Here is a 12,824-nt window from a genome sequence, read left to right as displayed (position 1 = left end):
CTGTTACCGCAAAGTAGGGTTGTTTCCATAGGATTACTTCATCAGTTTTCAGTGCTGTGAGTAGGGCAAATGCACTGTCTGAGTCTGGAGCGAGCCAAATCGAAAGCCCTTTGTGGAGGTATTTGCCACCATTCTGGGTAATCCTTCGTCTAAGTTCCATTATGTGCCCTTCGTTAAGCGGAGCACATCGTGCAAAGATGCCTGGGTGTGTGACTGTATGGTAGTCCTGGATGGTGTCTCCTACATGTGCTCCCATGAAGCAGGGGTGCCAGCGCACAGTGGAGATATTGGCAGGTTATTCTTATCGGTAGGTACAGTCTAAGTGCAGTCTAATGGGGGCATTTGAGTTGGTAATGAATGTCCCTCACCAAAAAAAATAAATAAACAAATGCAAGGTTGTGGGCAAGAATGGACGAACAAAACAGAAAAAAAAGAAACTTATCTGAACCAAACAGATCTTGCCACCGTTAACGTAGAGGGATGTCCATGGAGCATTCAGATGTCTCATCGGACCCTTGGTAGGCGTGGAGAGTCGGTCGGGCTTGAACCATTGTGGGGGCATCGGGTGGTAGTGTGGGATCTGTTCCCTGAAGGGGATCATTGTCTGCGGAACTGAGTTTCCTGTGTCTCCATGGGTTCTTCACGACGTGGTTCCCGTCTTGTCCAATATACAACAAGAGATGACTAGACTTAAGAAGTACTAGCTATTGTGGTCGAGACGCTTAGCAGCATATAAATTGTTGCTACTACCAAAAATACTCTATTATCTTAAAGCATTACCAAACTGATGCCTTCTGCCTTCTTCTCAGTAATGCAAAAACAAATATCAGACTTTGTTTGGGCTGGTGGTAAAGCAAGATGCAATCCCCAAACACTAATAAAACACAAGACGGCGGGCAGTATGGGGATTCCTATACTAAAAGGCTATTACATGGCAAGCATATTAGACCAGACCAAATATTGGTTCTCAGACCCAGATTCAAAACACTGGAGTCAGCTGAAGTTTGCCTGGCTACACCAAAAATCCCCTCAGTCTCTTCTCATAGCTACAAAAATCCTCCCTGTAAAGGAAACCACCACACATCCCACTATTCAAGCTTCACTGCAGGCCTGGGAATACTTGAAACTAAAAGGGTGTACCTCCCAACTGAACCTCGATGTTCCCATCCCCTTAGATTCTCTTCAGTGGGTAATCCCAGATCTTTCTGTGTCTAACTGGAAACACCACGGTATTTTACATTTAACAGATATATTTTCAGGAGGTAAACAAATGTCTTTTCCCAAGGTAATTGATAAAATATCACCTCCTGACATAATTATTTTTTTACTTATGCTCAAATCTCCTCACTTTGCCATCAATAACAAGTCCCTACTTTTAAAATGCTAAACAAGCTATGGAATTACTGGCACTACAAAGACGCCAAACAAAAAGGGATTAAAATATTCTATAACATACTCCAATCTAAAACCACCTTTTGTAAACCAAACCCTTTCCTTAAATGGGAAAAAGAATGAGGTAAGGCTTTCTTGGACCAGTAGTGGATAAATGCAATTATCAGTACTCGCAGTATTCCAACTACTGGAAACTAGCACAAAAGTTCCACTTAAGATGGCACTACACCCCATACATAGTCACAAAATTTGCCAAATCGAATACCAGCCTCTGTTGCAGAAACTGTGGACAGGTTGGAACTCTGTCCCACATGGTCTGGTCCTGCCTTCATATATGCAGCTTCTGGTACAAAATATTTAAGCTAATCTCCTCTATCATGGGCTTTTTAATTAAAGCAAATATTGAGCAAGCTATTCTCAGTATTAATATGTCACACTTCCCTATTTCCGTTCGACCTATAGCCATGCACATACCCAGTATCAGAAACATTATGAGACAGGTAAACACCATTGTGGAATACAAAACGATTTTAGCATATAGAGATGGAACAAATCGCTAAATACAATCAAAACTGGTCCTTATGGGTTTCAAAACATAGAACATGGACCGAAATTGTTACAATTCTTATAGACAATCTAAAGTAGTCGGTCTACAGATCTACATCAATAACAAATCAACATGCCTGTCTATGTTTTTGTTCAACTCTTCTAATGCCCCATACACACGGTCGGATTTTCCGATGGAAAATGTCCGATCGGAGCGTGTTGTCGGAAATTCCGACCGTGTGTGGGCTCCATCGGACATTTTCCATCGGTTTTTCCGACACACAAAGTTGGAGAGCAGGAGATAAAATTTTCCGACAACAAAATCCGTTGTCGGAAATTCCGATCGTGTGTACACAAATCCGACGGACAAAGTGCCACGCATGCTCAGAATAAATAAAGAGATGAAAGCTATTGGCCACTGCCCCGTTTATAGTCCCGACGTACGTGTTTTACGTCACCGTGTTCAGAACGATTGGATTTTCCGACAACTTTGTGTGACCGTGTGTATGCAAGACAAGTTTGAGCCAACATCCGTCGGAAAAAATCCTAGGATTTTGTTGTCGGAATGTCCAAACAAAGTCCGACAATGTGTACGCCCTATAATACTATGTTTTCACAAAAAGTTAACCATATAACAGTCTTGAGTACTTGTATCTGCATATTTGGCACACTTTCTTTACATTTGTATTTTGATGAAAACTTCATAAAAAATTATTTGAAAAAAAAAGATATCGGGGGAACTGGAGAAAGTTATATTTATTGATCAACATGTACAAATATATAAGGAAGGAGTCCATATAGTGAACTTGGTGTTGAGTTATTCACTTTAGGGTCATCACAGAGAACAAAAGGGCACTCTTTATGTCTAGAAGAAAAGAGATTTCATCTTCAAATATGGAAAGGCTTCTTCACAGTAAGAGCTGTGAAAATGTGGAATAGACTCTCTCTGGAGGTGGTTCTGGCCAGCTCAGCAGATTGCTTTAAAAAAGGCCTGGATTCTTTCCTAAATGTACATAATATAACTGGGTACTGATATTTATAGATAAAGTTGATCCAGGGAAAATCCGATGCCTCTCGGGGGATTAGGAAGGAGTTTTTTTCCTTACTGTAGCAAATTGGATCATGCTTTGCTGGGGTTTTTTCGTCTGCTTCTGGATCAACTGTGGGTGAAGAATTGTGTACATGGGATTGTATGATTTTTTTTTTTTTTAATCGGTTGAACTAGATGGATCTGTGTCTTTTTTTTCAACCAGACTCACTATATATGTACTATGTGTGTATTTATCATTATTATTGAAAGCGAAAAGAAAATCCAAAATTTTAGGTTGTTCCCAGGAGAGTAATAGAGGGAAAAACTTCCATGTTCCACACTAGTTCTGGTGATTTTGGGGATCCCAATTAAGGCTGCGATATTCCTGAATATAGAATTGAAAATGGAGGACAGAAGAAGTGGTCTGCTATTATGTAATCATTGTCCAAGTGTTTGCACTCTGCTTGAGAAATAAGGGCAGACAATTTTATGTACACTGCAGTATGATCAGACCAAAGGACTTGGCATATGTGGGATTGGGAAACTGTCATCAGTGACACGATTAAGACAAATATATGGTGTGTAGTCAAGTTTAGGGGATTTAACAATCTGTAAGTAAGATTTTAAATAAGAAAATTTCACATGCTCTAGATAGGTGTGAGTGTAATGGAGCACCCTCAGATTTGTCTCCGTGGGTGTAAAAGTAAGAATGGAGTCATCACACATGATAACCGTGCCTTTTTGTTGGGATGCAATAGTTTTCGGAGAGGAGTGAAGAATGGGACCTGGGCCTGGTTTAGAGCATAATAGGAAAAGACCTGTCAAAATCAGGTATTCACACAATTAATCTTTCATTTCTGAATGACAGATAAAATTAGCTGATCTTCTAAAGCCTCTCTTCATTTATGGGTGGTATTAGCCAAATAGATTTTAGGATATTGTTCACTAAATTGAGAATTGTTAAAAATTAGTCTCTTGAAGACATTTATTGATGGCATGAGTGGGGCAAAAATAACAGAATTACAGAGTTCCCTTATTAGGAGAAATAAGCCCTGCCCTGTATGCGATGCATACTAGCACATTATGCATGTTTTTTTTTTTTTGGGGGGGGGGGGTTCCCAGCGCTTTGCTATCGCTTTAACATTTAACATTTAAAACATCACACTTTAAAAGGCATACTACAGAGTACAGTCACTATAATGCTGCCATCACAAATAGGCCCCTATCCAATAACCATTAATAATGTACATACTACTTTGTTCTCATACTCTGCATGAGATATTACATTTCATATTCACATATGTGTTTGTTTGTTAACTAACTGGACTAAAGTCGGCCATAGACGGTTCAAATCTTGGCTGTTCAGCAGTGAGGGGCTGAGATTCAAACCATCTATGGGCAGGCTCATTGTACCTAATTCAATCCTGTGATCGACTTGGGTACAACCAGACTGACAGATTTTTGCATGCAATTATTGCCAGCAGCTGTAGATACTAGCAATAATCACTGTTCTCTGGCAGAGACGGCTCCCGCGTTCCCCCGCTGGGAGAACACAATAGCTCTGCAGAAGGGATTCCCCCATCAGCACTGTTGATGGGGGAATTGGGCAATTTTATTTCCTGCAACCTGTGGCTGCAGGAAAGAAAATCACATTGTCTATGGCCAGCCTAAGTGAGCCTTTTTAACTCTGCATTTTGGATGGACTCTGCTTGTGCTTTGGATGAACTCTGCTTGTGGAAATAATAAATTAGGTTACCTATGGCTGTTGGTATCTAAATTGTTCCTCATGTCTGTAAGATCAAATGCCATAGAAATATATTAACTAATATGCATTTACAGAAGGTTGAACTGTCATTTGTCTATTAAGTCTCTTTGTTAAGAACAAAACCATTTTGGTCAGGACTATATAATACTCAACATTGCGTACAGAGTGCAGGGGTCAGGAGAATCTGATAAAGAATTCAGAGTGCAGTGGTCATGAGTAGGAATCATAGGGTCCCTTACATTACTGGTCAGTGGAGGATCCTGTAAACCTGTGGTCTTGAGGGGAAACATGCCCTGGAGTTATTGGTTCATGGGAAAAGAAATGCCCTGCATCTTTCGTATACTTAAAAAATGCAAGTTGGGGGGAAATGCCCAGCACGAGTAGCTATCAGGAGGGAAAACATCTGGTGTTGGTGGCCAGTGCAATAAATTGCCTATTAAAGGGGAGCTCTGCACTAGAAACTCCTCTCTGAACTTATTTCTCCTTCGATTTTCCTTCATGTCTGCGCCGAACATTGCACTTGTGGATTTTGGTCAGAAGAACTACTGATTCTAGGCAAATTTCTAAACCTGCTCCCTAGAGACAGACTATATTAGCAGGGCAGATGGAAGTTTGTCTCAGATTTCTTCTTCTTTACCACAACACGTGTTGTTTAGCCCTTCTGTGTTTGTCGTGGTTTGACAACTACACAATGCTCAGCCATTAGGCTTGGGTTAAAAGGGAAAAAGAGGGGGCTAAGTTTCTATTGTGAAGGTGGCTCCTGGGCCTCTAAACACCTGCCAGGCTAAAGACTATTATCTAGGTTACTCTGTATAACAGAGGAAGAGAAGGTATTGTGCCAGTGGCATTGTCAAGAGTAAGGGGAGTAATGGGCATTCTTGATGGGTACCCTTTGGCATACCCTTCAACATTTTAAATAGAAGAATAACAGAAAAATTAAAATGTACAACCTAGCATAAACTGTGCAAGAGTCAGGAGTAGAACATACAATACAGCATATACAGTGCAGGGATTAGGAGTATAATATACAACATAACATATATGGTGCAGGTGTTAGGAGTATAACATACAACAAAGTGTATATGGTGCAGGGGTCAGGCATATATTGTACAACACAGCATAAGCAGTGCAGGGGTTAGGAGTATAACATGCAACATAGCAAAACTGTGTGGGATAAGGAGTATAACAAAGGGCATATAAAGCAGGGGTTAGGCATATTAATGTACAACATGGCATATACAGTGCAGAGGTCAGAAGCATAACATAAAACAATGTAAACAGTGCAGGGGTTAGGAATATAACATTACAACTGTAGCACAGTCCCCTTGAGGACTGCTTGGATTTACCTGCTCATCTGCATCACCATGGCCCTGTGAACCTTCCAACCCACCTGACACTCTGGGTTCAGACATCTTTCCACAAGAACCTTTAAATGGCACGACGTCACACAAGTCAATATGTTTATATTATCTCAGCTTTTACTGGAGTAAGGTAGTTAAACTCTAAAGGGGAACCCCTGGCTGGCCTATTCAACCTTTGAATCCTAATGAGAGATCAGACAGAATGACATACGCATGTCAGCCTTCTTCCTGTCACCGGCTCTTTCTTTTCCTTCCTCTTTTTAGCATTGCTCTGCCACCAGACCAGGACCTGGCTCTGCCAGCCAAGCACAGAGCAATGTGCTGAATTGAATAGAATACCTGGACTATAGGGAAGGACCAGAGTGAGAAGGTAGCTAATCAGCTGGACTGAGAAAGTAGGATATGCATATGAATGAGCCATGGAAACAATGTAATAATGTAGGGTTGCTGTGTAGAGGGGGTGACAAATGTATATCTTTACAGTGTCTCTTCTGTCATAAAAGAGCCTGCCTATCACCATAATATTATTAAAGCAAAAGTAAAGAATGTTCATATATTTGTCCTAATAATGGTGTTTCTATTTGTGCAGAGTGAAGGCTGTATTTCTGTTGTAATTTCATTCACAACAACTAACAACATGAAGAGGTCCCAGAAAATATTCAGCCACAAGAAAAGTTCTGACCACTGGGCAGGAGACACCACTGCTGGTAATCAAAGATCAATCACTGTTTATTCATTTATGTGATCATTTTAGACTAAATATCACTAATTATATAAAGTTATAATGAATTAACGAATGAATGAATGAACAGATGCATGAATGAACAAACTATAAAATATTGCTGGTTTGTCAAATTTGAAAGGAAAACTGAAAGCAGATGGGGACAGCAGGGGACTATGCATGTAAACAATTTTACTTGAATAAACCATATATTGTATTTACTACTGTTATGTTTACTGACAGAAACAGTACACACTTCATTTAAAGTCCCAGGGCGAATCTTTTGTTTTACTATATGTTATAGGGATGGAAGTGTGTTACTGGGGACACCAGACCTTTCTCTTTTTTCTTTAATTTTATTATCAAATACATCCAGTTATTCTAAAAGAAAAATTTGCGCTAGGTGTACAAATAATGTGAATGAAAATTATGAATACACAACCTGTGAGAAGGTGTCCTGCAGCTGAACACTATAACCCTGATAGGGGGCACCACTAAGTATATATGCAAAAGAGTGCAGCACTGGATATGAACAAACAAACAGTAGAAAAATAAATATTGAAAAAACTCTGTGCTAGATATAAACAAACACTAAAATTGTAAAATTAAAAAATTAAAAAACTGTGCACAATAATACACTAATAATGAATATTGTCCATGAATGTTCCCATATGATAATGACAAACTAAAGTGTGGAATAAAGTGCGTGGCTATCACCCCCGCAAACCTCTATCTCACTGAGATAAACCGTGCTTAATCTTCATATAGTGTCCATAAAAACATATGTGAGAATCCCTGTTGGGTAATTATATGACTTCCACCGCTGATAAAACCCGTCACCACAGAGAGATTTAAGGCTTACCAGACAGCCCTTAAAAAAAGGCATGAAATAACCTCCACTCTGGATGTTGTCCCTTTTGTGGATGGGTCTCGTCCGGAAGCATTGAATGGATATTTGTAAACTGTTATCAGTGGAGGGGATTCACTCTCAGCGATGATAGGTATCCAAAAAAAGGAAGAAATGCTCCAATAGTGTGAAAAAGTTTACCATTCCTTTATTAAAATTGCCATACAGGCATCCATATACACAAAATCCTTGCAAGGAGTATTGAAAACAGCTCCGATATAAAACGAAAGTTCGCGCATGCGCAGTCCGTGCGTGCGTGTCTACCCTACGGCCGTTTCGTCAGAAATGACATCATCAGGGGCACGCCTACACGTCCGCGCATGCACATTATGTACCCGAGTGGCGGAACGAAGGAGTTCAGCCATTGGTCACGTAATTACCGGAGCTAAAAAACAGCTGAAGCATCAACAAAGAGAATGTCAATTAAGGCTGGGTTCACACTGGTCCGACAAACGCTCCGACATTGGGAGCTCATGTCGCATGACGTGTGAAATTTAATGTTTCCCTATGGGAGCCGTCCTAACTGGTCCGACACAAGTCGTTCCGACTTTAGAAATGCTCCCTGTACTACTTTGGTCCGACTTTGATCCTACTTCAGCCTATTGACTATCATTGAAGTCGGATCAAAGTCGGATTGCCGTCTTGCATGATCCGACTTCGGCACGCGACTTGTGCTCAGATGTTCTTGAGGGGGAACTCCGCGCCAAATTTTAAATAAAAAACCGGCATGGGTACCCCCTCCAAGAGCATACCAGGCCCTTGGGTCTGGTATGGACCTTGAGGGGAACCCCCTACGCCGATAAAAACGGCGTGGGGGTCCCCCCCAATCCATACCAGACCCTTATCCGAGCACGCAGCCCGGCCGGACAGGAATGGGGGTGGGGACGAGCGAGCGCCCCCCCCCTCCTGAACCGTACCAGGCCGCATGCCCTCAACATGGGGGGTTGGTGCTTTGGGGGAGGGGGCGCGCTGCGGCCCCCCACCCCAAAGCACCTTGTCCCCATGTTGATGAGGACAAGGGCCCCTTCCCGACAACCCTGGCCGTTGGTTGTCGGGGTCTGCGGGCAGAGGGCTTATCGGAATCCAGGAGCCCCCTTTAATAAGGGGGCCCCCAGATCCCGGCCCCCCACCCTATGTGAATGAGTATGGGGTACATGGTACCCCTACCCATTCACCTAGGGAAGTGTCAATAAAAAAAAAACCACAGTACACAGGTTTCAAAATTAATTTATTGGGCAGCTCCGGTATCTTCTTCCGACTTCTCCCGGTGTTCCGCCTCTTCTCCCGGGCCCCGCCGCTATCTTCTTCCAGCTCTATTGCCAGCGAGGGGCCCGGTCTGCTGCCGCTGTCTTGTCGCCGCTGTCTCGCCGCTCCTTCTCTTCATCTCTTCTTCCGATGTTGACACGACGCTCTCTCCGGCTGGAATGCTCTCTGTGCGCTCTGCTCTGACTTATATAGGCGGTGACCCCGCCCCCTTATGCCGTCACAGTCTCTGGGCATGCTGGGACTGTGACGGCATAAGGGGGCGTGGTCATCGGGTGATGACCACGCCCCCTAAAACGTCACAGTCCCAGCATGCCCAGGGACTGTGACGGCATAAGGGGGCGGGGTCACCGCCTATATAAGTCAGAGCAGAGCGCACAGAGAGCATTCCAGCCGGGGAGAGCATCGTGTCAACATCGGAAGAAGAGATGAAGAGAAGGAGCGGCGAGACAGCGGCGACAAGACAGCGGCAGCAGACCGGGCCCCTCGCTGGCAATAGAGCTGGAAGAAGATAGCGGCGGGGCCCGGGAGAAGAGGCGGAACACCGGGAGAAGTCGGAAGAAGATACCGGAGCTGCCCAATAAATTAATTTTGAAACCTGTGTACTGTGGTTTTTTTTTTATTGACACTTCCCTAGGTGAATGGGTAGGGGTACCATGTACCCCATACTCATTCACATAGGGTGGGGGGCCGGGATCTGGGGGCCCCCTTATTAAAGGGGGCTCCTGGATTCCGATAAGCCCTCCGCCCGCAGACCCCGACAACCAACGGCCAGGGTTGTCGGGAAGAGGCCCTTGTCCTCATCAACATGGGGACAAGGTGCTTTGGGGTGGGGGGCCGCAGCGCGCCCCCTCCCCCAAAGCACCAACCCCCCATGTTGAGGGCATGCGGCCTGGTACGGTTCAGGAGGGGGGGGGCGCTCGCTCGTCCCCACCCCCATTCCTGTCCGGCCGGGCTGCGTGCTCAGATAAGGGTCTGGTATGGATTGGGGGGGACCCCCACGCCGTTTTTATCGGCGTAGGGGGTTCCCCTCAAGGTCCATACCAGACCCAAGGGCCTGGTATGCCCTTGGAGGGGGAACCCATGCCGGTTTTTTATTTAAAATTTGGCGCGGAGTTCCCTCTAAAGATTCATACCAAACACAGTGCCGGGCATTGGCGGGGATCCAAGTCGGATCCCCGTTCATTGAAAGTCGGACACATGCCGGCTTCATGTCGCAGGGCAAAGTCGGATCCAAAGTAGGACGGCTGTCGTGTCGCACCAGTGTGAACCCATCCTCATTCAGGTGCTGAATAACCTAGTTCGAACACATAGGACAGCATAAACCTTTCCTAGTGCCATCTTGTGGATGACTAGGATATTGCTTCAGGGATAAATTTATTTAATAATTTAAACCCAATAAAGTATATAAAAAATATATATAAAAATTGTACAAATGGCTGAAGGACGGTTCGCATTACCCTTCAAGGTAAAACCATTTATGATCCCACAATCCTCAAATTAGGGGGATTACTCCCCAAAAATCAAAAATTCAAGTAATATAACAAAGCTTAGAAACTTTAAATAGTGTATCAAACAGAATAGGTTGCTGAAAATCAGGATAATATGGCAAAATGAGATGGTTTACTTTTATAAAAATAGAGAATACTCTCCCTTAGAAAGTAAAGACATATTTTAATTAGAGGAGTTATTCCAAAGACTTTGTAATCTAAATGATATAGAAGCTGGGATAGTTCTCTCCTGAAAAAAACAACAAGATTGGGAAGTCACGATAGCCAAAAATGTGGAGGGGACACCAAAAAAGGAGATAAGGGGAGGGGGGGAGACAAAATCATCAGCTATTATTGATGAAACAATTGATGTCCCACTCCACATTGAAACCCATAGGCACATGACAACCCAATTTGTATATCCAGTTAGTCTCACTTCTAGATATGCTACGTTTACCATTACTACCTCGCCAGTGTGGTATATATTTTTCAAGGGCAAAAAACGTAGTGCCAGTGGGGTCCCTATTATGTTTAAGGTCATAATGTTTTGAAACATTATGTTTATCAAAACCCCTTCGGATATTGGCAACATGCTCCCCAAGCCTCATCTGTAACTTTCTAGTGGTGCGTCCCACATATTCCAACCCGCAAGGGCATCTTAAAAGATACGCTACACACTTTGTAGTACAGGTGATAAAAGATTTAATTGAATATGTGGTACCTGTTCCTGTTGATGTAAACTCAGTTAATCTTCTCCCCCTGAAAGCATTGATGCTACAGACTTGACACTTTTTACAGGGGTAAAAGCCTTTTAGATCTCCAAAGAAAGAAGGTCTTACTGGTGGGTCTGGAACATTAGGTGCTATGAAGTGCCTAAGATTTGAGGCACCCCTAAACAGCACACAAGGTTTATCTGCCAATAGCGGTTCCAAGATCCTGTCGTTCTTAATGACAGGCCAGTGTCTTTTAATTATACGTTTTATGGCCCAATGCTGGCTAGAGTAGGTGGTTAGAAAAGCTAACCCAAAATCCTCCCTTTTCTCTACTTGTGGTAGTTTGTCAACTAAGATAGTCTGACGATCTCTGTTTCCTACTTCTGCTATTAATGAATCAAGGGCCTGACCATCATAGCCCTTGTTTAGAAATCTGGATCTAAGAACCTGAGCTTCTTTTTTATAATCCTCCAGGTTAGAACAATTTCTCCTGAGCCGCAAAAATTGACCCTTTGGGACTGCTGACAGCCAGGAACGGTGGTGACACAAGTCGAGTGGAATATATCCGTTCCTGTCTGTCGTTTTGAAATATGTGGATGTAGTAATCCTCCCATTGTCTATAGTTATTTTTAAATCCAAAAAATGGATTTGGGTGGAATTGACCTCATGAGAGAGAACAATGCCTCTGTCATTATTGTTCAAAAAGGACAAAAAAGTTGTGACGGATTCAGTGTCCCCGTCCCATATGAAAAGGACATCGTCGATGAACCTTTTCTAAAAAATAAGTTCATCACGCCTATCATGTAATACCACATCCTCCTCCCACTTGGCCATGAATAAGTTGGCCATGCTGGGAGCAAATTTTGCTCCCATGGCTACTCCTTTCCTCTGCAGATAATGAGCTCCATTGTGCCAGAAGTAATTATGTTTCATCGCAAAATCCAGTAGCTCCACCACGAATTTCTTTTGCGTGATCGAGATACTGGAGTCACGATGAAGAAAGAATTGCACCGCTTCATGACCTAACTGGTGAGAGATGGCCGTATAGAGCGATGCTACATCCGCGGTTACCAGTAAATAAGTTGATTTCCACTCTATCTCCCCAAAGCAAGTTGATAAACATGCTTTGTGTCTTTTAAAAAGGAGGGGGTTCCCATCACCAGTGGTTGTAAGTACGTGTCAATGTACTTCCCAACTCTTGAAGTAACAGAGTCAATTCCACTGATGATGGGTCTCCCAGGGGGATTAGTCAAAGTTTTGTGTATCTTTGGTAGTATATACATAACTGGCATCCGTGGTGTCAAGGGTACCAAAAATTCTTTTTCCTTCCTATTCAGGATGCCCATATCGTAACCCTTCTGGACAAGTGTTTTTAAATTCTGTTTAAACCTAGATGTGGGATCTGCCGATAAGGGAGAGTATGTCTCAGAATCCGCGAGTATCCTTGACAACTCATTAGAGTAAGCCTCCTTGTCCAAAACGACAATGGCCCCTCCCTTGTCAGCGGGACGGACCACTATGTCTTTTCTATTACAGAGCGATTCCATTCCTACAGCAATATCCTGCCTAGATCGAATGGCTCTTGTGTTCAAGTTAGCCAGATCTTTAATAACCAAATCCCAGGAGATATTAACAT

The 12,824-nt window shown here is 43.1% G+C and overlaps 1 pseudogene; it reads left to right on the top strand.

Annotated features, from left to right (window-relative positions):
* The window catches only part of LOC141117404 (NACHT, LRR and PYD domains-containing protein 3-like), a 220,604-nt pseudogene that overhangs the window by 80,237 nt on the left and 127,543 nt on the right, over nucleotides 1-12,824 (top strand).

This window comes from Aquarana catesbeiana, linkage group LG13, assembly GCF_042186555.1.
Source record: "Aquarana catesbeiana isolate 2022-GZ linkage group LG13, ASM4218655v1, whole genome shotgun sequence".
Classification (NCBI taxonomy): domain Eukaryota; kingdom Metazoa; phylum Chordata; class Amphibia; order Anura; family Ranidae; genus Aquarana; species Aquarana catesbeiana.
This window is presented reverse-complemented; position numbering and strand designations above follow the sequence as displayed.